The sequence below is a fragment of the Tupaia chinensis genome, unplaced genomic scaffold (genome assembly GCF_000334495.1).
Source record: "Tupaia chinensis unplaced genomic scaffold, TupChi_1.0 Scaffold000089_1, whole genome shotgun sequence".
Lineage (NCBI taxonomy): Eukaryota > Metazoa > Chordata > Mammalia > Scandentia > Tupaiidae > Tupaia > Tupaia belangeri.
In genome coordinates this window covers 2151818-2163554 of record NW_006159551.1, presented here as the reverse complement: position 1 = coordinate 2163554, position 11737 = coordinate 2151818, and the positions used below count along the sequence as shown (strand labels likewise).

Below are 11737 nucleotides of genomic sequence, written 5' to 3'. Positions count from 1 at the left end.
ACAGAAAAGATGAACACTTTCCAAGAAATTTATTTTAGCATATGTCATATATAATGATTTTTTTTGAGAGGTTTTTGCTATAGGGCGCGTGTGCTCACCCGAAAGACAGAGAGAGACAGAGAGACAGAAAGTGAGAAATCATCCCCCAGGGGGGATCGCCATGCTGCAATCTCTTCTCCATTCTCCTTTTGAAACTCTTGGGCACACACGCACACGTGCCCGGTGTGAGCTTTAAGCCACTGGGTCCAGGACATGAACCACGGTCGACTACATGGGAGTCCAGCGACATAGCCATTATGCTAACTGCTGGTCCCCATATATAATGATTTTATATGAAAAGAAATCATGGCAGATCTAACAGTATGCCTTTACAAGGAAATAAGGAAAGGCAGTAAGACATTCCTCCATATGAGGATTTCTGATCTGCATTATTGGATTTTCTTTTCAAAATACAAACCTTTAATATTAGAAGCAAAGACAAAAACAGCAAAGAAGAAAACAATAAAACAGAAGACCAAACATAAGAAATTGTTCTATGCAGATGCAGTGCTTACATAGTAAATATATACAGTCTGAGTTACAATAAAAATATGTATGCATTATAGTCAATTCTCATATAGAGTTAGAAACAGCAATTTCCAGCCAAGCACAATTGGATCAACACCTTCTCAGTTTTCAATTACATGACAAATTAAAGCTGTGTAGTAGTCGCTTCTGGCCAGCAGTATCATGAAAAATGCTTGACAAGATATAATTTTTCTCCTTGTTCACTTGTAAAAATTGGTGCCTTTTTGTAATGCTCTACAAACTCTTCCATGGTGCTGAATTTATGCTGCCCAGTGCAGTAGATGGTCTCTTTTAGCTGGACTTTAAAATGCTTGTTTTTCCCTTGCGCTTTTAGTGATATTGAGAAATAATCTGGCGAAGATTCAATATCACGAATGAGGAAATCCCTTTCGTGCCTTCTTTCATTTAATGCCATTTCTGCCTGATGTCTGGTGACTGCCATAATACCAAGGATTGTCAGCAAACTTTCCAGTGAGTGAAGGTCTAATGTAATTGCACTGTAGAGGTGATGGTTCAAAATCTGAAATTAATGGATTATTCTGCAAAATGGTAACATATCTTTTTGGCACCAGACCAATCATTCTATTAATCTTTCAACACTTCTACCACTCTGGGTCATTTTCAGGTTTTTCAATAACATCCATTACACCTTTCTCAAAATTAAGTTCTTCATCATTGGATGAGCTGAGTGAGTAAAGAGCTTGTACCACATTCAACACTTGCCCAGTAATCAGATTACTGACAATTGCTGCTAATTTCTCTGACAGAGAAGCCATGGTCACATAAAGGACCATCACCTTCTTCAATTACATGATTTGAAAGAAACCATCCAACTTGTCTATTGTAGCTACCCCGCCACAACCCATCACTGCATGTCTCCATGACAATCACCTTTGTCCATTTTAACAATGATAATTCATCTTCTCTTTCACTCATGTAGTTAAATTTCACATAAGCAGGAAGGTTGAGATAATGCAGATGTTCTCCTAGGTCAACAAAGCTATCACTGGAGATGCAGAGTCTGGTACAATAGGTTTTCTTTTCACTTTTCCAGTACATTATAATTTTTTCTTGTATTTGTCTTTTAAGACCATCTATTACAGAATAAGCTCTGGAAAGAAGAGTCCTTTGTCTCATTGATCTTTTGCATTTTCCATAACATCCAAAAACAAAGTATCCTTTAGGTTTTTTACAATAGATGCTTTCTAAGCACTGTTTTTCCTTTCCACATACTTAGAAGGCACAAAACCTGTTTTATTCATGGAATTTCTAATTTGCCACCAGACTTAAAATCATCCAGAAGCCATAATTTCTCATTCTTCTTGATGTCCAGCTCTTGTTCTTGTTAGGTCATATAATTAAATTTAGCTACTACCACCACTTCTTCTGCCATTTTTCAGCAGGCTGAACATTGGGAGGGCCCTGGGACTCTGCCACGGCCACTGTGATGGCTGTTAAGACAGAGAGCCTGCACTCAGCCACCGTGTAGTTTCAAATAACTTTTAATGAGATAAAAGAGGGAAAAACTTAACAGATTAAGCAATCAACTGGTTATTGAAATGTGAACTTAAGTGATTCTGAAAATTCTTTCCCCAGTCAGCTGTTTTTATTATACATCAACTGTTTGCAAAACAAAGCAACATGCCAAAGCAAATTTGTATCATGAAGACTGTACTGATATCAGAAATTAATGAAGAAAGAGAGCAATTAGAACAAGTAGAAAATAAACTAGTTTTATATCCACACAACTTCTTAAATGAGAAAGCTTAGAAGGAAACTGAAAAAAAAACTCTTGCCAATTTTATGTCTAACAGCAATTCACTATTTTTCTTTGAGAATTATCATGTAAAAAGCTCAGAAATATTTTTAATGGCTGAGTTAATAAAAGAGGATGAGAAGTCACCCTAAGGAAAAGAATAGACATGACAATACTGCTGACTGTTACATTCCAGCCTACTGTCTGGGGAACTTTAAGAATTTCTTCTCACTTAGGATGTTGAGTAAGGATCAACAGAAGGCGGTGGGTGGAAGGGGAATTATAACCTGTCAGAACTAGCCTGGGTGGTAGAGATTAGGTGCTGACCCTGACTGCTGCTTGGAGGGTACATTCAGGCAAGATTGAGTGACCTCAGTGTGACTCCCTCCCCTCAGGAAGGAAGCAAGGATGCTGCAGCAGAGCAACTAGTCAGGACAGTATCAGCTTCAATAACAGACCAATGGGGCTGCTGTTTGAGTTGACGAATCAAAGCTGCACATGTTTCCACTCTTAATTTGCATACATACACTTGATTAAAGACCATGGTGGAACTGACTTCCCAATAAAAGTCTATCCCAAACACATGCAGGGTCACAGTCTATTCAGCAAGCCTGTTCTCTGTCTCCCTGATTATGTCGCCAGTAATAAAGACTTCCTCTTCTATTTACCTTATGAACCAGAGTTTGACTTTTCTGGCTACAAGTGGCTGTTCTGTCGTTACTAACTCTGGTCCAGTAATACTGTTCCTTCAGTGTATAAGCAAAGAACTTTTAATGTTCTGCATCTAGTACAAATAAACTTCCATTCTATCACAGAATTATAAATTCCCTAATGCTTTAAATATCTGTCTTGACTGAATAGCAACACAGAAAATACTTTTTGTTCAAATGTCATTTGCTATATGACTGGAAATAGATTCTACACTCAGAAGTCTTATATTAATCTCTAATGAAAACATTCCTTTTTTTCTGCTGTATGATTAAGTGCTAAACTTCTAGAAGACTAAAAAATAATAATGGTCAGCCAGTGGTGTGGTAGCAGGAAAATCAAAAACTCACAGGACTAGCCCAGAAGCAATGAGAACAAAATGCTGCAGAAGAAAGAACAGTCAGTATGTTGAGTGTCTCTGAGTCAACAAGACAAGAAGAGAGTGACTTTTTAACTGACCAAGTGAAGACCACTGTGTCTTGACTATAGCAGTTTTGATGGTATTTAGGACCAAAGCCAGACTTTTAAGATTATGGGTGAATGGAAGTGAAGAATTGGAGGCATTTTTATAAAGAAAATTATTTATAGAAGTTCAGCTGTAAAAGAAGCCTTTCGTACAAAGTGGATACAGAAAAGCAATATAGAATCAAGAAAAGGATTTTTTTATTAATATACTATCATTCATCATCTTTTTTAGACCAAGGAGAGAAAAGCGTTTTTCTTTCTTTCTTTTTTTCCTCCCCTGATGGCAATGATCTAATAGAAATAGGGAAGAATCAGAAAAGAGATGAGATGATCAAAGTAGGAAAGTGTTCATGGAAGTTCTAAAAGTTGGATGGAAAAAAGGTGAGTATAATGCAGGGCTGGTTTGGGGTCTTGTTGATGGAAAAATATTTTGATTTTCTCAAAGCATGTTAAGAAAAACTGAAGAATATATAAGAGGGAGAAGAAATTAATTCAAGATAACTTATACACCTTCAACGGGTGAAATTACATTAATTAAAACAGGGAACCAAGGTAGGTTTTTGAAGAAAATGATAATGATCTAACTTTTTGCTGTATTTGGTTTGTAGCAGCTGAGTGATATTTAGGTAGCACTAGCCAGTAAGTTCTTAGAAATGAGATATGACATTGCAAGAGGGTTATCAAGACGAAAGAGCATTATTTCGCAAAATTTGTCTAAAATCAAAAGACTCCTTGTTGCTAAGGCAGTATTATGATACAAAGCTTTGATAATCAAAACAGCATAGTACTGGCACTAAAACAGACATATAGACCACTAGCAGAGAATGAAGAATCCAGAAATAAACTCAAGAACATAGAACCAACTGTGTTTTGACAAAGGGTACAAAACAATCCAGTGTAGAAAAGTAAGTCTTTTCAGCAAATGGTGCCGGAAGAACTGGATATTCGCCTGCAGAAAACATAAATTGGAACATATCTCTCACCATTAACAAAAATATACACAAGATATATTAAAGATCTAAATGTAAAGCCTTAAACTATAAAACTACTGGTGGAAAACAGAAGGAACATGTGAAAACATTGGAGTAGGCAAGGATGTCTTAAATAAAACCCCTAAAGTGCAAGCAACAATTGCAAAAATGAAAAAATGAGATTACATCAAGCTAAAAAGCTCTGCACAGCAAAGGAAACAATAAGTAGAATGAAGAGAAAATCCAAAGAATATGAGCAAATTTTTGCAAACTATGCTTCCAATAAGAGATAGAAACCAGAACATACAGGGAACTCAAACAGCTCAGGTGCAACAAAAACTAATAATCCAATTAAAAATGGGCAAACAGGGACCAGCAGATGGCATAATGGCTATGTCGCTGGACTTCCATGAAGTCGACCAAGGTTCAAGTCCCGAACCTGGTGGCTTAAACTCACGCCGGAAACGTGTGCATGTGGGCCCAAGATTCCAAGAGGAGACTAGAGAAGGACTGCAGCGTGGCCATCCCCCCTTGGGGTGATTTCTCATTTCTGTCTCTCTGTCTCTCTCTTGTCTTTTTGGCGAGTGCACGCACCCTATAGCAAAAATCTCTGCAAAAAAAAAAAAAAAAAAGGGCAAATGAATTGAACAGACAACTTTGAAAGAAAGACACAGTAATGCCAAAATGTATGTGACAAAATGTTCAAAATTTCTTATCATAATGGAAATGCAAATCAAATCACAATGAATGATCACTTAACCCCAGTAAGAATGGCTTGATAAATAACAAAAAACAAAAACAGACAAAAAGCACAGAACAAGTGCTGGCAAGCCTGTGGTTGAAAAGAAACCCTCCTACATTATTAGTGGTACTGCAAAGTAGTACAGTCACTGTAGAAAACAATACAGAGGTTCCTCAAAAATATACAAACAGAAATACCATCTGACCCAGTAATGCCATTCCTTGGTATTTACCAAAAGGATAGGAAAACAGTCAGAAAGACATTTGCATATCATTTTATTGCAGCATTATTTGCAATTACTAAAACACGGAATCAACCTAAGTGCCTAACAACTGATGACTGGAATTGAAAAAAATTCAGCACATATATACTACCGAATACTACTCAGCCATAAAGAGCATGGACACTCTGTCATGCAATGCAAAGTGGATTAATACAGAAGACATAATGCTAAATGAAATAAACCAAATTATAATAGACAAACATTGTATACATCCCTGCTCAATAAATACTGAATGCCTGTACTCTGTGGCAGGCAAAAGTTTTGGAGTCATAATAATAGAGAGGACAAGTATACATACCACAGTCTATAAGGGACTGGAGGTGGATAGTGGGTGGCGGTGGGAAGGACTCAGCAAAAAAGCATTTAACAGACATAAGAGTGTAAGATTCTTCACTGAAAATTATGTACATGATAATATCTTTGATTTGATTATCACACACTGCACTCAAGATTTGAAAATCCATATTATATGTCATAAAGATATACAACAATTAAGTGTAAGTAAGAAATTATAAAATAAAATAAGAAAAAAAAAAGAAAACACTAGAAAGAATGAAATAATTACAGAGAAAACTCTCTCTTCTTTCTATTCCTTCAAGACATGGCTTGGCCCCATCATCACCTGCAGTCTCTCTCATGGCCTTCCTTTCTCCTTTATGTTTCTGAACCCACCAAGCCAACACTAGATTCAGTACATGGTCTCAAGTTTCTCCTGGCTTGGGTCTCATTTCACATATTTTCTTCTCCAAACAATCTTTTTTGATCACACTCACTGATCATTAAAGTTGGAGGCCTAGTGGTCATTTCAGACAGATATGAGTTCCAGCCTTCATTGCAGTTTGTGCTGACTCACCCCTGCCCTTTCCCACTTCAGCCCTTTTTCCACTATCCCTTCCTGACCATGTGCCCTACTGACTGCAGCCCCAGCATGAGCATGAAGCAACAGGTATGCCTGAACTGCTCTGGCAGTTCCACAAACAAATACATCAAAGCCCCCTTAAAAATCTACTACTACATTCAGATCACTCAGTGTTTTTGCTTCTCAGACTGAACTCTCATGGTCAGAAGAGACCTAGATCACATAAGACAGGATGAGTTTGAAATGGAGCCAACTGGTGTTAAAATCCAGCGATAATTTAAAAATACAAATACAAGCCAGTCCCATGGTCTGGTGGATAAGACAGCAAGATCCCACATGGCTGAACCCACAGTTCAAGTCCTAACTCGGTGGTTTGAGAAATATGTTAGATGCCGGAATATATACACCAGAAATCCTAAAAAGAAGGAGAGACAGTAGGATTATGGTGTGACCATTCTCCATGAGGAGTTCCTTTCCCTCCATCACTTTCTTTGTCTGTCTCCCTCTGGTGAGAGCACTTGACCTCTAGTCTCCACCTTCCCCCCCAAAGAAAAACATTATATAAACACACAAATACAAATGTAATAGAAATACAACAGACTCCTTCTTCCTCATGGAGGATATGGTCCAAGACCCCTAATGGAGAAACTGTGGATATTATGAAACTCAAGCCCTTTTTTCCCCTATATATACACGCTTATGATAAAGTTCAATTTATAAATCAAGCAAAGGAAGAGATTAACAACAATACCAGAGTAAAATATAGCAATTATAACAATATGCCAACAACCTACTACTCGGGCTTTGAACCACTACTGAATTAAATAAGGTGTTTTGAATATAAGCATGGGATACCATGACAATAGGTCTGATAACTGAGCTGGCTAGTTGGTGGCCAGCAGGGTAGTAGTGTACACAGATACACATCCCAGGCAGAATGGAGTGTTGCAGTGGGAAATTAGGTCATGTTATTCAGAATGGTGCACAGTCTTAAATTTTATTCATTATTTGTCATTTTCCATTAAGTATTATCAGATCATAGCTGACCACAAGAAATTGAAAATTGCAGAAAGGGAAACTGTTAATAAGGAGGTGATTCGTTGTCATGAGTAAGTAGAGGGGGGGCTGGAAATACAAATGCAGCTGGGCAGGGGAGGTAGGAATGCTGTGTACAGTTCTTCATGTTCCTTTGTTGTGTGAGCTTCATTGCCTTCGTTTCTCCTCCCTTGAGGACCCACCCATACTCTCTGGGCTGTGTGAGATGTCTCTGCTGCTACATGCCACATTAGGACCCTGTGCTCATCTCTGCTGAGATCCTCACAAGGTAAAGTCAAGTTTCATGCTTACTTCTTTATCCCTGCATCTTACATGTTATTTTCCTCTAGTACCCAACACAACATTTGAAAAGGGAGAACAAAAGAAACTCTTGTTTTGTTCATTTTACAATGCTTCCATATCACCTCTCAGAACATTATATACCTAGTAGGTACTCAAAATTTTGTAGGGCCAGCCCCATAGCCTCATGGTTAAGGGAACCAGATTCCACATGGCCAATTATGGTTCAAATCCCAGTGTTAGCAACTTGGAAAACACACCAAGGATTCAGCTGGTGGCATGGTGGTTGCAGTTGCTGGATTCCATGTGGCTAACTGTATGGTTCGAGTCCCAGACTTGGCAGCTTGAAAAACATGTCAAGTGTGTTTGTGCATGTCTAAAATCCCAAGAGGAGAACAGAAGAGAAGGTATTATGGTGTGATTATGCCCCAGCGGATGTTTTCTCACTTTCTTTCTTTCTCTCTCTTCCTCTCTTTGGTGAGTATATGTGCCTTATAGTAAATTTAAAAAAAAAAAAAAAACACCAGGCACATGTATGTATATACCTCATATATTGACAGGATGGAGAAACAGAGAAAAAGTGATTGCAATGTGACTACATATAATTTCGGGATGCTTTCTTTCTCTCTCTGCTGAATACATGTGTCCTCTGGCAAATTTTTAAAAAGTTATATGATAAATTGTATATATATTCAGAAATTAAAATAATAAAAACAAATAGTTTTGCTTTATGTATCATTACTTTCCACATGATATTCTACTACCAGTACCCTTTTAAAACAACTGTGCTATTTTACAAACTTTCTTCTTAAATGTTTTCTAATTTTCATTGAACACCAAAGTCAATTATGTGTAACTTATTTAATTAACTTGGCAATGAAAATGAAGTGAATAAAGTCAGCAGAAAAAAAATAAATATGCTATAAAAGAAAGATTTAAGTTTATATTTTGTACAAAGTAAATATAATAAACTTTGTACAGATAAGATGGAATACATGGCAAGAAGACATCTGTGAATTTCACCAATGCCGTAAGTAAAATTAGGAACTTAATCACTGCAGCAAAACTGTACAGTAACTGTACTCAAATATATGATGACATATAATCACAAGTCCAAAGTGTGAAAATATTATAATTCTCATTTTTTAAAGGTTTTTGCCAAAGAGAGTGTATGTTTGCTGGAGAGAGAGAGAGAGAAACAGTGAGAGGGAACGTGAGAAGTTACCCCACAAGGAGGATAGCCATGTCACAACATCTTCTCCTCCATTCTCCTCCTGGGATTCTGGGCATGCATATTTATGTGCCCAGCATGAATTTTAAGCTGCTGGATCCAGGATTCAAACCATGGTTGAACACATAGGAGACTAGTGCCTTCACGGCTATGCCATCTGATGGCCCCGTAATTCTCATTTGATAATCTGAATTCATGACAATATTAAATGTGACTTTTTAAAAGCAGGATTAACCATAAACAAATAGTCCAGGTGAGATCTCAATGTTACCTATCATTGTTCATTGATCATTAGAATATAAAACATTATAACTATTGTTAAATATATAACATTTTACTAAAGTGCCAAACAAAAATGCATAATACACTCCATTCTCCAGTTTAAATCTTGAAACTACAAATGATTATTCTCATTTTCTTTAGTTACTATTTTTTTTTTATTGTCAAAGAGTGTGTGTGCTCACTACAGAGACAGAAAGCAACTCCCAAAGGGCATAGACATGGCTCAGTCTTTATCCTCAATTTATTCATCCAATCAGGATCTGGGGCACATATGCATGCCCAGTGTATGTTTAAAGCCTCTTGGACCAAAATTAAAAATGTTGTTGGCCATGTGGAATCTGGCGACCTAGTCCCTGCACTTAACCACTGTGCCACAGGCCTGGCTCCTGAAAAATGCTTAGTATTAGATGTAAGCATAAAACTAACGTTCAACTTCTCAGACCATCTTTCAATTGGATCCTCTGATGTGACTTGAAAGGACAAAAGCAGAAGAGTTTATTGGATGGAAAAACACAAAAAATACAACATGCACGCACACACGCACACACAAACACAGACAAAGGAAAACTTACACCCAAGTAATGATCTGTCAGATGGAGCCCCAAAAGCATCCAAATAAAATTGGCATCACTGAACAGGGACCTGATAGAAACTTTCAGGATGGTTCTCCAGAGAATTACTTGCAAGTTTCCTGCAGCCTCTCTTGCGTAACTGGACAGGAAATGCTTACCTCTGCCTTTAGAAATTGTCCCTTGTCACCAACCTAAAGAGAGCGATCTTCAATTCGAGCAAATTATTTTTTCTGGTGAGAATTCGCCATGTGGGTAATAGAGCTATAGACAGTAAAGTGAACAAAAGTAGCACCAAATCTAAAGATATTTGGAGAAGAAATAAAGGCATCTCCAACTATGAGCAAACTAATTTAAAGCATTTGACACGCAGAGAAAAGACTTCTCCCTCGAGTAATTACAAGAGTCTTAAACAGATCTGCCTACTCCAAACAGTCACCATAACAGAGAGCCTACTAGTGGATCAGTCTTTCTGCTTTCTACTTAGAGAAAACAGCAGGCTTTTCACCAGAAAAGACTTTTAGGTAAAAAGGTAGACATAGCTGCAAAGCAAACTTCTAATTACTCACAAAACAGACATAAATGAAGACCCAAAAATGATTAAATACTTACAGCATGAAATTGAAAGATAGTGAGGGATACAAAGACAATTATTTTTTAAAGACAGTTGTTGTTTTGTTTTCATTATTTATTTATTTATTTTGCTATAGGGTGTGTCCACTTGCCAGATACTGAGAGAGAGAGAGAGAGAGAAATGATGAGAAATGATCCCCCAAGGGGCATGGCTATGCCATAATCCCTTCTTCATTCTCCTCTTAAAATTTTGGGCATGTACACACATGTACTTGTTGTGAGTTTGAAGTCACAGGGTCCAAGACCAAACCACAATTGCCCTTATGGGATTCCAGCACCTCAACCACTAAGCCACCTGCTGGCTCCAGTACAGAGACAATTAATGTAAGTGAAAATAGATACAATGCAAAAAAAAAAAAAAAAAAAAGAGAGACAGAATAAGATTAAGATTTTTGTTTTATCTTTAATAGAATCAAGATTAAGTTCCTTACCTAAAAAAGAATAGACTACCATGAAATCAAAGAACTGAGATAAATACAGTTTTTAAAATTTAGAAATATCGAGGCCAAGATTTGGTGTGGTGAGGGCACTAGATTCTCACATGGCCAACGGCAGTTTAAGTCCCAGGCCTGGTGGCTTGCAAATCATGTTGGAGGCCTGTGTGTTCATGTCCAAAATCCCAAGAGGAGAAAGGCAGAGAATGGACTGTGGCCTGCCCATCCCCACTGAGGGGTGATTTCTAACTTTCCCTCTCTCTGTATCTGTCTCTCTATCTCTGGTGAATACATATAACCTATGACAAAATATCTTCAAAATAACTACAACTATTAAAATATGCAAGTTAGTGTGTTAGTATTGCTTTCAAGTTTTTGTTTATTTGTTTTAATTTGCTGTAGTGTGTGTGTGCTCACCACAGAGACAGAGGGAGAGAGAAAGGGAAAGTGAGAAATCACCCCCAAAGGGGAAGGGCCATGCTTTAATCCCCTCTTCCACTCTCCAGTCAGGGCATGCTCACACACATGCTCTGCATGATTTTCAAGCCTCCAAGTTTGGGACTCGAACTGCTCAGTGAGCCATGTGGAATCCAACAGCCCCAACTTTCATGACACCTGCTGGTCCTGCTTTCCAATTTTAGCAGACATTATAATTCTTTTTATAAAATTCACAAAGTAGTAATACCCTCAACATTGCAAATTTACTTCAGTTTTTATAATCAGCTTAGAGCAAGGCATCAAAGCCTTAATTATCAATATAATTACAGAAGAGAGACGAGGAAAAATTTCTCATTTCCTTGTTTCATATATTGAGAAGTTGAAGGAAAATGTCTAAATTTGATTCTTCAAAAACAACTCTAACTCTGTTGAAGTACATTACTCCATGCTAAAAATGTAATAAA

The 11737-nt window shown here is 37.4% G+C and overlaps 1 pseudogene; it reads right to left on the bottom strand.

Annotated features, from left to right (window-relative positions):
* Positions 1-727: 727 nt before the first annotated feature.
* Positions 728-1960, bottom strand: LOC102477808 (cytoplasmic protein NCK1-like; annotated as a pseudogene).
* Between the last annotated feature and the right edge of the window lie 9777 nt (positions 1961-11737).